Below are 19615 nucleotides of genomic sequence, written 5' to 3'. Positions count from 1 at the left end.
TTTCGGGGTCGTGTTCGTGTCGTGATATTTTAAATGTGTCAAAATTATCTTAATAATAACCTAACTCATACATTATTTCGTGTTATTGTGTCATGTCATTACTGATTTGTATAGTATTAACGTGTTATGTAAAAATATTTTACCATAAGCTAAAAATATCAAGCGTACAAAAAATATAAAAAAAAATTTCTTCACAACTTCATTTTTATGAAACTAATCTATATTGAATGAAATTATTCATAAGAATATTTGATTTTAATTCAATTTGATTTTCTTAATTTACAAAAACAATATTTTATTTTATATATATATATATATATATTTACTAAATTAACTCAAATAGTAGACAAATAAATTTTCAATTGAAAACAAAAACAAAACCTTTATTAGCTTTCAAATCCTATTTTACATGCTTTTTTCTTAGTTAGATGGAGTTATATAAGAGATTAAAAAATGTCACAACACCCTTTAATAGAAATAATATTAAATATGTAACTAATTTTTCATTATACCGATTATTCGTGTCAGCTTTGTTCTATACAAATTCGACAATAATCCAACCTATTTAATATTCGTGCTAACAAGTTGTGCTATATACATATTAATGTAGATTTGAATCGTATTATCATATCAAAAATTCCTGCCTTAATCATGCAGTACAATTTAATTTTAATGAAGTGTTCATGCCTTTTTGGAGAGAGAGAGAGTGTGTGCGCGCGCGCGCTGTGAACACATTAAACATCTATTAGCAATATTATTCCATATACGCACATTGAAATCCAATAATACAAGCATATGCTTTGTGTAGTTTCCCACTAAAAATAAATGTACGCATACAATTTCCACAAGACGAGGAGGTAAACCTTTTCCTACCACCTCTGGTTCATTTCCATGTCTCACTAAAATTAATTTCATACATACAAAACAATTTGTATAAGAATACCATCAAACCTAGTAAATCCTCTCTGCAGTAGATACAGGATGCAGGAAAACGACAATAACAGTTATATTATCTTGGCTTCCACGTTCAGCAGCCTCGGTTGCCAATCTCTTTGAGCACATCCCAGGCTCTTTCACTGTGTCCTTTATTATGCAAACAATCTTTGCGTTGCTCATAACATCTCAGAGCCATCGCTAGCCATAACCTGACAGTCGAACACATATTGTTACTCTCTCTCTATAAAAATGTGATATGCTAACAAGTCACAACCATCCGTCATAAATAGAGCAAAATTTTGAAAATGGTCTGATTACAAATGAAACATACATCATAAGCATTTGAATTAAATAAGAATTATTGGGAAAAGCATAAAGGCCGCAAAACTATCTAGGGTTTTACTTCCCACCCCCCTTTTCAGCCACTATAATTTTTTTCAAAAGATCATTTTTTAGAGATCAATAAACTAAGAATATAACTCCAAGTTCAGAAATATGAGAAGCATGTGAAGGGAGGTGTTAACAGTTGATATTGGTAATATGACATGAAGGTTGAATATGAAGAGATAATAAAAATAGAAAAGAGAGAAGAAAGAACACAAAAAGTTAATGTGGTTCAGTCAATCTTGGCCTACGTCCACACATACAAAGCCCTATGGGCTACATCTTTTAGTCACACTACTTAATCCTCTTGATTACATGGTACACCATATATATAAAGTGGGAGATACAATCAAATCCCTTCAGTTATGGATCTTCATATATTCTGATATCTTTAACACTATAATGTTATCTCAAACTTAACCAGTCCCAAATATACTAGAGAGGTTATCTTCCTAATATTAGGTATGGACTGTCTCACTTTACATGTAGTTCTATGGAAGTTCAATCGTCAGAACACTCTCTTATTCTAGGCTTACTCCACACCCTCCCTGTTTTGTCTTATTTCAATGCTTTGAAACCATGAGGTGTGAATGGGGAGGGAAGAGATATGGCAAGGTCGCTAGAATTTTTTTATTTTTAGAACCGAAAAACCAAGGCATAAACCATAATCGTTCAAATTGTGGTATACGATCTCTTTTGAATAAGTTTGATCTGAGTGCCTACCTGTGTTATGCACTAACAAACGAAAAGCATAATACAAATTAGAATAATTACAAGTCTGCCAAGATAATTTTCTTTTTTTTTTGATAACTCAACATCTGGCCCACTATATCGACTACTCCGGAAGACCAATCCCACCATCCACTAGTGGGGGGTCGGGGCAAAGTCCCATATGAACTGGTCCTGAGAAATTGTTTGCACTTAGAAGATTTTGAGGGGAGCACACCCTAGGCCCAGGTCTTGACCACTAGGCCAACCCCTTGGGGTTAGTCTGCCAAGATACTTGTATTCTATTTTAACTGTAAACATAACAAAAGAATAAGGGTTGAATTCAAGAAGCCTCAAAATGCTTCAAATGAAAGAGAAATTAGACCTATGGTTTAGTTTTGATATTGTCTATGATGCTTTTGTTGGTTGTGTTTTAAAGTGATATATGTTTGATATTTCACAATACAAAATTAGTGAGTGGCTAGCAAATGATAAACTTGTACTCTGAATTGTCAATATCCTTTGGTGTTAGCTATTGGATAGCTTAATGAAATATGAGAATGTAACGTGATTTTGTCATTAGTATTTGATGAATAATTCATTACAAAAGGAGTACAAGTGTTTTAAAAGTTTTACATTTTTCCTGCTGTAATGATTGAGATTAAAAAGCTCCAAAATAAGTCTTTGATATTTGTTTTGTGATTAAATGTTCATTATCTAAATTATTTTGGAGTTAGAAAGTGTTTTGGATGAGTTTGAGATGCTTAACATGTGAAATTTTTAAAACATTGAAGCTCTTGAGTCGACCTCAAATAAATGAATCGACCCTGAACTCCAGTTGTCGTGCAGATAAAAGGATTAGTCAACTCCTTGACAAAATAAATCGAATCCCTCAAGAAAAGTTCTGAGAGCTTCAGATTTCACCTAGATTCAAAATAAGTTGACTCCTTCGTCACGAAATTTAAATTCTAAAATATGCAACAGCTACTTCGTTTCAACTGCTAGAGGCGCATTTACTGCACTGGAATGACCAAAATGAGATGAAGGGCTATAAAAAGAAGATTTTTACATGTCCACAAACATGGGATGAAGGATTAAATGTAATACCTATCAAGATCTTTCAAGTTTTGAGCTTCAACTTCCATATTCTTTTGCATTTGAGCTTTGTTGTTTAAATTCAAGTTTATTGTTCTAAAACCTTGTGTTACTTCTTTTCCACATCATTCGTAAAAGGGTTTTTAAACTATTGGGATTAATGGAGTGTTTGTGGGAAACACTTGGAGAAAATCTTGTTCTGTAAGGCTACAAATTTAAAAATTCAATAATATATCTCAGGATTATTCTATTATCTTGCTAATAACATTTCCAAGTATGGGACCTCCTAAATTGGGGGCCTACAAATTTCAAATTGCAAGAACATGAATTGTGCTATGATCATCCAGGCACTACAGAAAATTGTGTTTGGTAATGGCATATAGAACAAATGCTTTTGAAGTGATTAAAGTAGATGCGACTGCAGTTATTTAAAATTTCTGATTTCCCTGGAAACTGTACATAAAAGTCTATTTAGAAGCCACAAATCCATTTATTAGTTTCTCGTAGCACACAAATAATAAACCCCAGATAACAGAAGATTATCAGATCAAAGGACCTTACCAAGTATTCATCTTCTACAAACAGTATGGTCTCAGTTATCTCAGGTTCTGCAGTCACAGCAGGCTTCAGATCATCGTCACCAATAGACCGCGTAACCTGTAAAAAATATGTGATTAATAAACTTCAAATTCAACCACAAATTATTGTTTGTTGCTTTCACATCATGTTGAATACTGGAAGCACGGGCAAAGAGTGGGGCTGGACAGGGACCATGTGTTCCTGTTTACCCACCCTCTTCTTGTTTCTTTATTTTTTAAATCTAGTTTACAGAAACCTCATTAAATAGAAACCAACCTTTTGTTTCTAATTCATTATTTAGAATTAAAAAAATAAATAAATAAAATATCAGTTATTAGCTCAGTGCTATCTCTTAATACCCAAAAAGATAAGGTGCAAGGTTCAGGCCCTCACAAGACAGGAAGGAAAAATAAAAATAAAAGAATATATAACTTTAATAAATTAAAGAAAAAATGTTTGCCTACTGTAGGTGTGCTTTGTTGATGGACATGCTAGCAAGTTTGGTTGAGAATTATGAATCTACCTATACTCAACCTATTGTTGTATTTAATTTTAGCTACACCACACAAAGAACCAAAATCAATGTTTTAGGGTAAATTATATTAATATATATACATACATACATACATAAATATGTATACACATATGTAGGTTTAGAGAAAAGAAAGAGTTAGGGAATGAGTTAGACTTCATTCTTTTTTATATTGATAATTCTGATCAATTACAGGCATAATTCGAGCAACTAAAAAAGGAATAAATAAGAATATAATTCATTATTTCCTATTCTACCAATTTCCTATTCTAACAACATATATATTTTTAGGGTAAATTACAGTAAACCCCCCTCAACTATGACCCATTGTCAAGTTAAAAATCAATGTTTAAAATTCAACACTCAACCCGCTTATAGTTTTGTTTTGTAACTCTAAACCTCTTATGTCATCACACCGGTAGTCATTTGGCATAAATGTATCATACTGTAATTAAAAATTTATGACTAAAAAAACCTTATTATATATACATACATTGTATATATATACACAACCAGCAACTCTACATGGCCAGAAATGCCAAGCCATAACCAGAAACTCTCATGGCTAATACCAACTAGAGAACCCTTATTAGCCAAGCCATTATGATTTGATAAAGTTTCACACCAAAAGAATTGAGGGTTTTGATGGTGATACGTTGATTAGGGGGGGGGATTTTAGTGGACATATGTTGAATTAATATAGGGCTTTTAGTGTTGAGGGGTTTCAATGTGTATTGGGGTGTTTGATCAGTGGGAGGGAGGCTGTGGGGAAGGGGTTTCGGCTTGGTGGGAATCGAAAGGGGAGGTGGTGAGTGGTGGGGGAAATAAGGTGGTGGTGCAGAGATGGGAGGAGGGAGGAACAATGAAGGAGATGCCATTGGTTAAAGAAAGAAAAAAAAAGGAGTTGGTGTAGGCTGGAAGAGGAGTTGCATGTGGCGAGTGAGATGAAGAGAGGTGGGCCATTGTCTTCAACCACCGTTGTCGCCATTGCCATTGCCGTAAACTATTGTAGCCACTGCCAACCCCTCATCTCTCTCTCTCTTCAATGAGTTCAAAACCCCAAGCCCTTAAACAACACCCCTATCTCCATTGCCACCCCCAAACTCCACTCCCTTTGTTGATCATTAGGTCCTGCATAAATATGGGATTGTTGTGGTGATTCACAGTGACTGACTTTACTCCCTTTGTCAAATGAATTTATTGTGTTTGTTAATTGGAATTGTGGAGACACTGTGGAATTAAGGGTTTGGGATTGAATTGATTTGATTAGAGTTTGGAAGAAATTAGGTAGTGGTTGAAGAAGATAATGGTAGTCTGGTAGCAATACAATTCAAGGGTAAAAGGGTAACTTAATAATTTCTGTTAACAGTGTTAATGACTTTTGCAATTCATATACTTCAAGGGCGGTAAGTGTTGCCTTAAAACATTAAGGGGGCAACTCAAAAATAGGTCATAGTTGAGGGGGGTTTAATGTAATTTACCCTATTTTTTATTGTACTGTTGTGAGCTGATTGTAAAGTGTAATGTATATACCTGAAAGTTGTACCTGTACTATTTCTTTTGTGTAATGTAATGGGATTTGAGTAGGGAGGAAAGAGAGTTCGGTGTGTGCTACTTTTATACACTAGGATTATAAACACACACACATATTAAGCAAGTCTTGTTATTGAAATCTAAATCATTTGCTTTGCTATTCGTTTCCATTTTTGTTGTTGAACCCTTGAACACTAAATTGGGCTTTAAAACATACATCAATCACCCTACTCTTTTGAATCAGTCCACATCTAATATGAACTTACAATAGAAGATCTCACTATTTTAACTTAATAATCTTAACTAGCCTTAAACCCTTAACCATCATGCCTTAGATTTCTAATATGAAATTGGGGTGTGACAACTTGTCACTGATTTGCCCCAAAAATCCTAACCTCAAGGAGCAACCACTCCTATTCACCAGTCTCTAGACCTCCAAAAGCCTATGCGCCCTCTGAGAGGTTGAGACTGCCCAAAAGACCTCTCTTCAGGAATTAAGAAGCTTCTTTTGAGCCAACCAAGGAACTTCAAATCCCAACATCAGGGATCTTTGCAGAGATCTACCCTTTTTCGTGACCCGCATCTTCTTGCGATCAACCCCGTCAACAACCACATTGAATGCTTTCAGCCCAACTTGCATAATGTTCCTCTTTACGGTGACAACTGATGAACCCTCCATACAACTACCAGCCGATGCAGGACACAAGGAGCCTCCTCGCTACGCTCAGAAGTTGGAGTAGGATGCGAGGACCAACTCCTTACCTTTTATATTTTCTCTCATGTTTTAGTGATCATAAGTATTTTTGGTAATCATAATGCTCAAGATATCCCTAGATATGGGTTGTAGTGGTGGTCCATGTTAACACTTGGTGCAAAAAGAATTTGACGAAACAAATAAGTTTATATTATATACTTCCTCACAATAGACAACCATATTAGAAGACAATAGTCTACACATTTTTCTAGAATATCGTTAAGCAAAGGATAAGAAGAAAACCTGGAGAGCAGCAGGCCCAACCCTCCACGTGTCAACTTGCCATTTGACCTGTCCCCCTTCACTGATAATACGTTCTCTCTCCTCAGGACAACTTGCAACATGATCCTACAGCGTCAAGTTGAATTAGTTGGAGAACAATTTAACCCACTTGGGTAAGCAAAGGAGACAATTTTTAATAAAATAAGTTAAAAAAGGTCCATGTTTTATTCTAATAGAATGTTTCAACTACACAGTCATTTAGTTGATAAATCAAGTCCGATCTCACCTTACTTAGAGCAAATAGAATGTTTCAACTACACAGTCATTTAGTTGATAAATCAAGTCCGATCTCACCTTACTTAGAGCATAAGCACTGCCAGCTCGGCATAGCATTGCCCTGCAATCGCCAGCATTAGCAACAAAAAGCTTGTTTCTGACTGTAAGAGCCACAATGGCTGTGCAACCAGGATGCCAGTCTTTCTGAATAACTCCCTTAGATTTACGATGGGAATCCAATTCATTCCTGAATGCAACATCTGTCTTGACAAATGCTTCTAGTAATCCATTGGACGGACTGCATTGTTATCAAATACAAAATAAAAATATGTACTTCTTATCAAATAGATTCATATATAGATTATAGAATGTAAAGAGCCCACAAGAATAATAGAATGGAAGAAACCTTTTTATGGAACCAAGACTTTGCAAAAATCCTGGTAGAGCTCGAGCAGAAAACTCAGCAGCTGCTGCACCTGCATTTGATCTTGCCATTTTTATTGTAATCTAGAGCAACTAATGCACGACACATAGGCTATGTTTGGAAACAACCAAAAAGAATTATTAAAAAAAAAGAAAAAACAAAGGAATTCTTCAAGAATTTAAACATTTATTTCTTAAAACTAATTTCCAAAATAATTCCATTTTGTAATAGTTGGGCTTTGTAATGCTCATTATGTCATTCTGGTTTCATTAAGAAACACTTTAAGTGATGCCCAAGCAATTGTTTATTAATTAATATTGTGATCACCCACATGAGCTTTAGTTCTCATTAAAATCCACTGTTGCTTGAGTTTGGTACCAAATACACCAATAGGATGAAAATAAGTAGCTCTTAATTTATGACACACCTCGATGACCATCAAAGATTCCAAACACATGGATATCCTTCTCACCGCACATATGGGGCATAAGAAAGTGAGTGTCCTCCATTGTCTCCCTTCTCCCACAAGTACCGAAGGATCCCCAAGACAACACTGGATGGTATGCTGAAGGATCAGTAAAAGGATCAGGCCAAATTCTGACACCAGAATCAGCTGCGAGACAAGATCCTTTGACAGGTTTTCACCCTCAGTAAACCAGTTAATACTTTTTTGATAAGCAAGAAGGCTCGGGATGCCCTCAGCACCAAGAGGGATTGAAGGTTCAACAAGTGCCTTTTCCTTTTCGTCTTCCTCTACTCTCTTTCTGCATTCCAAGATGGGATCAAGTTCCAGAATAATATCATCAAAAGAAGGCCTATTTTGAGGATTTGCATCCCAACATCTTTGTATCAAGGACGGGAAACCTGTTGGTGCAGACGAGCAGTGACCAGCAAGAGCAGGTCGCAATCCTTCAGACACCACGGCTGCTGTAAGTTGCTGTTCAGTATAGTTCATTTCCAGCACAGTGTGGGCCTGCAAGAAGATCACATGATGCACCGATGAGGCACAACCATGTTAAAAAGCATAGTTGACGGGTCAAATGATTAGGGGGCATTCAGTCAGATTAAGATGTAAGATATTATCTGTGAAGAATTGGACGTCCAGAAGAAACTTAACTTCGATAGAAACCTTTTTTTTTTAATACAATTTTTAGAATATGAAAATTATATGGGAAACCTGAACCCTGATAAGCAGTTATATGCATGAACATGTGTGCTCATAAACTGAATGACAAGAAAAATGAGGAATGGTATGAGAAGTAATCTAGAAAGCAGGAAGAGAAATCCCACTAGATGTTAAATGAGATTGAACAACACAGAGTGGCTGAAAATGAGAGAGCTTAGCGTGGTAGTCAAACTACATGACCTTCAACACAGTGGCAGGAAATATACCCCAAGTCCCAGAAAATGAGTTCATGCCACGCTTGCCTGAAACTGCTGTGGTTAAACTGCAGGATTCAAGTGTTCCACTTGTCTTAATCACCATGGTGGTCAAACTACATGTCCTTCAACTCTGCGATAGAAACACTGTGCCATTCGTCCAATAGCCAAGTCAAAGAGGCAGGACTTATATATGCTGAAGTATTCAATATAGCACCTCGGAAGATTTTGTGGTTTGGTGGCTAGAGACTAAAGTGTTGATCACTATGACACCCCCGTGAGTGCCACTTAAGCCAGCCTTACCGAGAGAGAGATACCACACCATTGGACCTTTTGTGTGGATGCTCAGGGATCAAGGCAAATCCTAAGGGATTGATACACAGCCACATGTTGTGGCATATCCTAATGGAATCCAGAAATATCTAGGAAATTTGTTATGGGTCTTGTGACCCCCCTCTTATAAATAGGAGTTAGCACCCCTTACATCACCAGCACTTTCGGGGCACGTAACATCAACATCAAGGAGGTGCCAAACTCCTCAGACATTTACTTCATCTATGCTATTACTGGCGCACACACATTTCTACACCTCCACTCGCAAGAGTGATAATTTAACAGCCATATAGCCATGTAAACAGTGAGTTATAGTAAAAGGAAAAAGTCAAACCTGCCCTTCTGCACAAAGATCAGTATATGGGACAACACCAGTAAGCAGTTCATTGCAACACATCGAAATCAAATTTCATGTTTATATGAAATTATATAAAATAAATTCTTCTACATGTCATTGCAAATGATAATGATCTATCAAATCCCAAGTTCTACGACAAGGTAGGACTGTAAGAGAAATAAGCTACCTAGATAACAAAGCAAAAGACTCGGTCTATACATACTATCTAGCATTGAAATGTTATCCCCGAATCTAACAATATAAAGTACATGCATACCCTTCTTGTTATTACATTGCCACGAAATTTGTTAGATAAAGTGAATTAAGGCATTCATGAATGATCAAGATGACCAATCATTCTATTTGCTTTTTGACAAGTACGACATGAAAATAGTCAGCCCAAGAAAATAGTGTTTAATCCATTGTTAGACACTCTAAGAAGTATGGACATGGACAAGAGACACGATAAAGATATGACACGGACACGCTAGCACAACAAATTTCAAAAAATGCAAGATGCAACACGTGAAGGACACCTGCAAAATAAATAGTTTTATATATTTATTATATGTCATGTATATGAATACTTTAATTAATACCAAACCAAACCAAACCAAGCCAAGCCTTAAGTCTCATCAAATAGGGTCAGCTACATGAATCCTTCTTCTCCACTCGAGTCTATCAAAAGTCATTTGGTTAGTCAAATTAAGGAGATTCATATCTATATTTACTATACTAGCCCACGTCAATCTAGGTTTTTCCCTTCCCCTAACACTTCCCTCTACCGTCACTATATCGCATCTTTTCACTGCTGCCTCTGTTAGTCTCCATTGTATATGACCAAACCATCTTAATCTATTCTCTCTCAGCTTACCTTCTATCGGTATAAACTCCTACCCACTCACGAATATACTCATTTCTAACTCTGTCTTTTCTAGTCTTGCCACATATCTACCTTGGCATCCTCATCTCATCAACACTCATCTTATCTATATGTTGTTTTTTAGTTGCTCAACATTCCATTCCATACAATATCGCTATTCTAGTAGTCATTCTATAGAACTTTCCTTTTAATCTAATGGGTACTCGTTTATCACACAGTACCCTATACGCATTCCTCCACTTAAGCCACCCTGTCTTAATTGTATGAACCACATCTTCTCCAACTTCCCTAGTTGTTGTGATAATCGATCATAAATAATAAAAATATTCACTCTTAGGTAGTTCTTGGTTCTCAATCTTCATTTCTCCTCTATGTCCATTGTTACTATTACTAAAATTATACTCCATGTACTCTGTCTTATTTCTGCTTATCCTAAATCCTTTAGATTCAAATGCTTCTCTCCAAGTCTTCAACTTAGTGTTAACTCCTCTACTCTCATCCACTAAAACGATATCATCTGCAAAAAAAAATATATACCATGGTACATCATCTTGAATATTTCTCGTCAACTCATCCATGACTAAAGCAAAAAGATAAGGATTTAAGGTTGATCCTTGGTGTAACCTCACAGTAATTGAAAATTCACTTGTCTCTCCAGCCGACAATCTAATAGTGGTCACCACACCTTCATATATATCCCTAATCACATCAATATAACATTTTGTCACTCTTTTATTCTCTAACACCCACTAGATTATATCCCGAGAGACTCTATTATATGCTTTTTCAAGATCAAAAAACATATAAATGTCTCTTTTCTTTGCTCTATATTTTTCTATTACTCTCCTTGAAAAATAGATCACTTCCATTATTTACCTACCGAGCATAAATCCAAATTAATCATCTGACATCTCTATTATATCTCGCAATCAACGTTCCATTACTCTCTCCTACACTTTCATTATATGACGCATCAGCTTGATTCCTCTATAGTTGTTACAATTCTAGACATCTCCTTTATTCTTATAGATTGGCACTAAAATACTCTTCCACCACTAGTCAACAAAATTTTGTTAAATAATCTATTCAACCAAGCAACCCTCTTCTTACCCAAACATTTCCAAGCTTTCCAAGCTTCAACATGGATATCATTGGATCCTAAAGCCTTATTCAATTTCATCTTCTTAAGTGCAATTTCCACTTCAAAGGTCCTAAAGCCTTAGTTTTGATATTCCTTATTACTGGCTACTTCCTCCCCTTTTGACCTTCCTCCATGTTCTTCATTTAACAACTTCTCAAAATAGCTCTTCCACCTCTTCTTAATCTCTTCATCCTTTATCAACACCTTAGAGTCCTCACTTTTGATGCACTTAACCTGATTAAAATCTCTTATTTTCCTCTCTCTTATCTTAGTAAGTTTATATATTCTCTTCTCTCCCTCCTTACTATCTAGTTTAGTGTATAGGTCATCATAGGTTTTTAACTTAGTCTCTCTCACTACTTTTTTAACCTCCTGATTAGCCAACTTGCAACTCTTAAGATTTTCTTCAATTCTATCCTTTTGCCACTTTTAAAGCACTCTTTTTTCATCTTTACTACTGCTTGAACCTCATCTCTCCACCACAAAGTTTCCATAGAGTTGGATCTCTTTCCTTTCGACTCTCTAAGGACTTCCCTTGAGATTCTCCTCATACAATTGGCCATTGAGTTCCACATAATGTTAGCATCTTCTTCCATGTCCCAATTACTTTCTTCATCCATTCTATTCTTAAATATTTCTAGTTTATCCCCTTTTAGGCCCCACCATTTCGTCCTACAGCGCCCAATATTCTTCCTAGCTTGGTGTTTCCCTTTAAAGCATAAATCTGGTACCAAAAATCCTATGTTGACACGTTAGGCTCTCTCTAGGAATCAACTTACAGTTGCTGCATTTTAAGTGGTCCACTTTTCTTACTAGAAAGCAATCTATTTGGCTCCTAATTGACGCACTTTTAAAGGCTCTCTTCTTATACATAGTATTGGCTACCACTAGGTCAGAAGCCAACGCAAAATCTAAAATATTCTCTCCAATCTTATTATACCCACCAAAACCATACCCACCATACACCCTCTCATAACCTAATTTATCTATTCCTGCATGGCTGTTGAAATATTCACCTATAACAAGGTTCTTTCATACGGGTATTTTCTGTAATACCTCATCCATTTGGTCCTAAAAATCTCTCTTAGTCTGATCATCTAATCCTACTTAGAGGGTGTAAGCACTAATAACGTTTACTATATTTTGTCCAATAACTAATTTAACTAACAAAATCCTATCACCTTTCCTTAGTGATGGACACACGTGTCCCCCGAGTGTCCAAAATGTGTCCGGATCTAAAAAAATACTGACATATTTGGACATGCATCTAACATGAAGAAATGTCCAACATGTATCATTGGATCTGTCATCAACTTCTCAAGAATGTTAAATGACAAGGTACTAGCTACTAAAGACTGCAATTTCTGCCAACAATTAGTAGAGCAAAACTCAATAAACCTTTTGGAGCTACCAGAGTCCACAAGCACAAGTGCAGGCTATATATTTCAGTATCAAAGCATGGTTATACGATCACTAACTTGTCATCAACATATAGCATTTCAAAAAACTTCTTGTCTGTCTCATAACACATCATCAGGTACAAAGGATAAAACAACATTTTGATTTGCTATAATTCAAAGTGGCAGAGAGCATAGAAAAATCATTAATTTTATGTCAAACTCTTACTTTATTGTCGCACCGAAACTATATACATCTGACTTTTCATTATGTATCTCCTTTCTAAATATTTCAGGTGCCATATAAATGAGTGTGCCGACCATATTCTTTTTATGGAAACCACCAGTTGGCTTTCCAGATGATCTCCAGTTCTCCATAGAAACTCGTTTAAGATCTTTCTTATATTCTGCTAAACCAAAGTCTGCTAGATGTGGACGAAGGTTTTCATCAAGCTGCCAAAAAAAAAAAAAAACAGAGGAAGCAGCAACATATTATTACCACTTCAATAGGAAACACAAAATCTTACCCACAAAAAGATCAGAAACAAAACAAAACAAAACAAATCAGAAAATGGTGATGGCGTTTACAAGAATATTTGCTGGTTTTACATCCCTGTGTACAATCCCAAGTTTATGTAGATGTTGCAGAGCTTTAGCTGTAAAATAGGAAACATGATCATTATAACTTTAGTATAAACCTTATCATACGTTCATAAAACAGAGAATCAAAACAAAGGAACAGACATACAGCAATAAGCTTATCCAATGCCAGTAATCAGCAATCAATCTTTTCCTATGGGACCACATTACATCAAACCTCTCTTGTCGGAGAAAACCCATCTCGAGTTTGAAGAGATGTTTACGTTTCAAAAAATTGCTCCGAAGTTTCTCCTTCCCATGTACTCGGATTTAGATTAGTTTGGTACTTTGGTTAGAAAAAATTTCAAGTGATATAACTCAAATGGAGAACTTTACTACATTCAGCCCAAACTCCCAAACAAGTAAACTGGTTTCTCACAGGAATTCCATCAAAACACATGTGGTACCCAAGCAAAGAGTAAACAAATTAAGTAATTGGACACGGATGAAATCCTCATCATCATCATCATCAGCTGCAGCAGCAACAGAGAAGAAAGAGAGAAGGAAACATCAGTGACAGAGGAAAGATCCAACAACAGTTAGGCAGAAGAGAAAACAACAGCTACAGCAGAGAACAAATAGATCAGCAGTAGCAGGAGTAGTAGCAGACGTGGGGAAGTAGATAATAGATTCAAAGAAGAACCAGAGAATAGAAGCAACATCAGTGAAGAAGAAGAAAAAGAAAGCAACAGAGGAGAGGAAGAAGAAACCAGCTGGGAAGATGAAGAAGAAGAAAGCAGTAAAGAAGAGGAAGAAGAAGCGAAGCTAAGCTATGCAGAGAAGGAGAAAGAACTAGGGAAGATGTAGAAAAGAGAAGAATATGCAGAGAGAGAGAGACAAACGAAGCAGAAGATGTTGAGAGAAAGAAACAGAGAAGAAGAAGCGCGAGCTAAAACCAAAACAAATTTGGAATTTCTAAATTAATGAGACGAGTAATTTGAAGAGGTTCAGTAGTTACCATTAAATCCATAAAGTAATTCCAAGAATTTTCAGCTGAAACTTAAAGAGGTATCTAATTAGGACGTCTACCTAAGATGCTGAGTAGCAATACCAAATTTTAAAATTGGCAAGGTTTTTTTCCTTTTGGATGAAGAAGAACCTCTCCAAGACAGGGTCTAGATGCCAGCAAGAGCTGAACCCAAAACATCTGAGTTTATATCTTATCCAAGAGTTCACTCCTTTGACTACTAGGCTATCCATGCAGGTTAAATTGGTGAGATGTTGGAAATAATTTAGAAAAATTAATATTATTTGTATTATTTATTCATGAATGTTTTAAAAATTGAAATCATATTCCACGTTAGCTATTCCCATGTTTTACAGAAATTCAAGGATATTTATCAAAATTTTTGAAGAGCATTATGTCCATCGTGACATAAATACTTCATTATCATCACTCATATGTTTAGACATTCTTATAAATCTTGTGCAACATGCTAAAACTTACTAATAAGTTAATCTCTTTATTTTATTTTGGTCAATCGTCCATAACCTAATCTAAGTTTGGGTTCCCTTCTCTAGATGCATCAGGAATAATCTATTCAAAATTGAAAAACAATACTTAAGAACACACCATGGTAGTAGATTGCACATCCTTAATCATTGACACCGTATGTTTTATGGAATGTGTGTAAAATCTAAGCCAATGCTATCAAGAGCGTGCTTAGGCCCGCACCTAGGCACAAAGTGCAATAAAGTGCACCTGAGGGATGGCAAAATTCCTCGGCCCGATTGTATTTGTGCCAGGGTAGGGTAAACTATAGCGGTAGGTAGGTCAAAACTGTCAGGTTTATAGTAAAGTAAAGTATAAAATTGTATCACTAAATTAATTGAGTTTAAAAGCAAGAATTCACACTCAAAACCCGATCCATTGCCATCCCTGAGGTGAGATGACATTAACGAAGCGCATCCGACGCATGCGCCTATTTCAATTGCTCCTAATTTGTTAAAGACATGATATCAACCCTTCAATTGAATGAAGCCCATTGTAATTTCATTTGTTCCTATAAAAGCCTCCCGAATAAATAGAAAAATCCAACCTTAATCAACAAATTAAAGTTACACACCAAAGCATTTACATTTTGACTTTCATATCATTTTTTTTATATTTTTTTATTACCTTTTTTCCCTCTAGACGATGACAATCGTCAAATAGTAATTTGCAGCCTTAAGTGTTTATCTATGAAGCATGGGTGCGGGTGCGGGTACGATACGGGTACACCGATATGGCAAATTCTTTAAAAAGTAGGGTACTAGTACGGCTGGGTACATCAATTTTACGTCAAATTTTTTTTTTTTAATTTTTTTAAAAATTTATAGCTAAACATCCAACATACAAATCAAAATTTCAATATCAAAACTAAAAAGAGAACAACTTGTCTAAAAAGTTATACAATTATTTTTTTTTCTTTTTTGATTGTCTAAAACAGGATACAAAAGAGAGCAAAACCATGACTCATAGGTAAAGAGTGTTGGAAATAAATTACTTGATATTTTCAAAATTGAAAGAATAATAATAAAGGCTGCAATAAATTCTAGCATCTGAGGGAAAAAAAAAAAAAAAAACCATTTTGCCGTACTGGTGTCGTACCCATGCCGTACCCACAACGTACCCAAATGTATTTGCCGTACTCGGCATGTATTCGGCGTACCCGGTACGCGTGCTGTCGTACCGGTACTCGTACCCGCACCCGGTAAGATTTTTGGAGTACCGTACTTCATAGGTGTTTATTGTTTAATTGCTTAATTTTTATAATTGTTATTATTATTTTTTTTGATAAATATTATTATTATTATCATTATTATTATTATTATTATTGCTAGGGGTTGTTGGAGTTTTGCTCCTCACACAAATCTATGATTTAAGTTACAATTTTACTCCTTCAATTGTATCTAAACAAAAACTAGGGCTAAAATTTTTGTTTTCGTCCAGAATTGAAAAGATGCTTTGAAAACAATTTAGGTTTAATAGAAGACTCTGTTTAAAGGATTTGCTATATTTCTTTATTTATTATTTTTCCAAAAAAGACTAAATGTCCAAGAATTCCGAAAATTCATCATTTGTAATAATTGTGACAGAGCACGAGTAGTACCATTAGCAACACTCAAAGTAAAAAGAGACTTCAAGCAAGAAAACCACCAATGGAAAGATTCACTATATAACTTTACAGTAGTTAGGAACCTAAACCTGAAATCTACACCACATTACTAACATGTCATCAATGTGAACTAAGCACCTATAAGAATCATCTCAAGTATTTCATATTACCTAAACTAATCATAACAGGTAATAAAACACTATGAGTCTATGAGTGTCATGTTCAGCCTAATCTATACTACTTATTTACCCTTAATAAGAGGAATTTTGCACATAATATCACAAAGAAAATACAAAGAATTTCAATGACGAGGAAGGAATTAAGGTTTACTTCACAAAATTAAAACAAACTCAAATGAAGCCAAGATCATCAAAGACATACCTAACTAGACTGAGATGGTGAGCACTTGATCAAAAGTTGGATTCCACTCTTCCACGTGTAGTTTCTCTGCCAAATTTAGGGACTCTTTGAAGAAAAACATGTAATTTGGAGGCTTTGCATGTGTTGCAACCAATGTGGCGATTCCTGGATGATCTAACTTGCTTCATCATCACATCATATAACCAAATTGTCAAAAAAGAATCCCGCATATCATATGTAGACATTCAAATGAACAAACCAAATACACATACATAAACATCTACACACAAATTCATATATAAGCGCATATTTTATACTATTATTAGAAGGTAACACCTTAATTGATGTCCCTGACAGATTTTTAGTATGCCTGAATTACCCTGTGCTCAAACATCTTTGGATTCTATTTTGATTTGCACAGAATGATAAAATGGTAAAATTACCTAAAACCACCTCAACATCCTTTTCCAGAACCAATATCCCTCTCCTCCCCCAAATGCATCATGGCCAGCCCCAACCTTGAGGCAAGACCACCAAGGGCCTCCAAATTTTAACAAAATTTAGGGGCCCCTAATTAATTTTAACTCTTATAGCATTAGTAGGCTCAAAAATAAGGATTCAGTACAACTAATCTAAGTTCACAATCTAAACTAAAGGGTCCTTATAGATTATGCAAGCTTAATTAGTAATTTTGCATTAAAAAATGTGAGAAAAGTAATATTTAACTAATACACTGTTGTAGTTGGTTCAATTTTTATTTGGTATTATTTAACTGATACCTTTTTGTAAACTGAATTTGGTTAAATTATAAAACTAACAAGACAATATTCTTATCATTTTGAGCTCTTGTAATGATTTTTCCTCATGTCTTAATTTGTGTAAGTAAATTTTAGTAATTATATCTGCAAGCTAAATTTGTGCGGGTAATAGCAAATTTAAATATATATATATATAAAATTTAAATACTTACTATTTTACATGCAATTTTTTTAATGATTATATATAAAAGGCTCCAATTTCAAGAGTCCGCTTAGGGCTCCAACAACTCAGGGCAGGCCTTGATCATCACACTATAGTCGGTTACTTACATAGTGAGACACACACACACATGTATATACACACAAAAAGGGGATTTGCTAATTTGGAATTCACGTAAGGCAGAGATAGAAAATGAGAAAAGGTGGAGAATATTTGTGTACTAAATAGGACAAAATGAGCTAATGTATATATGGAGAGACAGAGAGAGAGAGAGAGAGAGAGAGAGAGAGAGAGAGAGAGAGAGAGAGTAGAAATGACCATAGCATTTGCAATTCCTTGTGGAATTTATCAATGTGATCAGAGGTAGACAAAATGGGTTTTTTCACAGCAACCTTGTTTCCATCCAAAACAGCTTCATAAACCACACTTTCTGCTCCTGAAACAAAATGAATACACACCAATTCAGTTTCACATTCACAACAACAAAGCCAATGTGAGAGCAAAGCCAAAGAGGGGTACAAATTAAGGGCCACAAATTAAGCTCTCTCTTTGAATTGCAATTGAGAAACAAAAAGACAAATACACACATATATATTGATTGATACCTCGAGCAATTGGGTTTAAGAGAGAGAAGGAAGAAGGTGGGAGATGCAGAGGAATTGAGTCGCTCCGGCAGCAACCCCGAATGCATGTGTTTGGCTCCACAATCTCCACCCTCATATCTCTCTCTCTCTCGCCTCTCACCCATGTATATATTTATATGTTTATATATATGTAGAAGAGGGTGGAAAAACGAAGCTTCGGGTTGGGGCTGGGATGGAGAGGATGAAGAGAGATTATTTTGGTAGGTTGGTTAAAAAGTTGAATTTTTATTTATTTTATTAAAATTGTACGAGCACGAAATAATTTGTCTCGTATAATTCTGTTGATTAAGTTTGCACTCCTTCAAACGTCGTCGTCTTATCACCTGAACATACAAACGTGAGTTAGCTGATGGGTGTGTGTTGGAAACCCTTCCGATGCCTAAATCAGCAAATAGACTATAGACACAAAAGCTCTGTGTATTTGAGAATAAGAATTGTGATACCTGTACGTAGGTCCTATCATGAGCTTTTATAGATTCCACCTGGCACAATCTTAGTAGGACTCTAGCTCTCTTTATACGAGTCCTCCTAATAATCACACTCCCAAGGATAATCCCTATCTTGATAACATCCTACTCACTACCAACCAAGTGAGACGGCTCTAACCTCCTGCCTTAGCTCGGTAGTACACTCAATCGAGCTAGCCTGCCCCTGCTCTACATTGGATAAAACCAAGATGGTATTCGACTGAGATAACCTTCAGTCCAGTATGCTACAAATATACCCCGGTCCAAGTTGCTGTTTACATCTAGCCAATCTGCTCCAGTCCTTGGACTGATATCTGTACACCACAAGACCGAGCTATAAAAGCTCTTAGCTCGGCCGCAAGCGCGCCCTTACGAATTGTGGAGTCTACTTAGCTAGGCCTAATACTTAAACCAAATGGACCTAGCTCGGCCCGGTTTATGCATATAAATTATCCTCTCAATTGGCCCTTAGTTCCATCTGCGAAGCATGATTGGGATTATTACCTTCAAACCGT

At 35.7% G+C, this 19615-nt stretch overlaps 1 pseudogene across 1 annotated transcript; it reads right to left on the bottom strand.

The window, feature by feature from the left end:
- Positions 1-734: 734 nt before the first annotated feature.
- LOC114278953 (protein kinase and PP2C-like domain-containing protein) lies at positions 735-18743 on the bottom strand (annotated as a pseudogene). Its single transcript, XR_014340135.1, has 12 exons — positions 18595-18743; positions 18308-18425; positions 17033-17193; positions 13503-13570; positions 13147-13367; positions 9491-9545; positions 7871-8416; positions 7426-7495; positions 7098-7317; positions 6765-6869; positions 3685-3780; positions 735-1145 (listed from the first exon to the last, which is right to left on the bottom strand). The product of XR_014340135.1 is annotated as a protein kinase and PP2C-like domain-containing protein (transcript).
- Positions 18744-19615: the final 872 nt, after the last annotated feature.

The sequence above is a fragment of the Camellia sinensis genome, chromosome 9, assembly GCF_055761805.1.
Source record: "Camellia sinensis isolate YWXY chromosome 9, ASM5576180v1, whole genome shotgun sequence".
Lineage (NCBI taxonomy): Eukaryota > Viridiplantae > Streptophyta > Magnoliopsida > Ericales > Theaceae > Camellia > Camellia sinensis.
The sequence above is the reverse complement of the archived record's forward strand: the minus strand, read 5'-3'. Positions and strand labels throughout refer to the sequence as shown.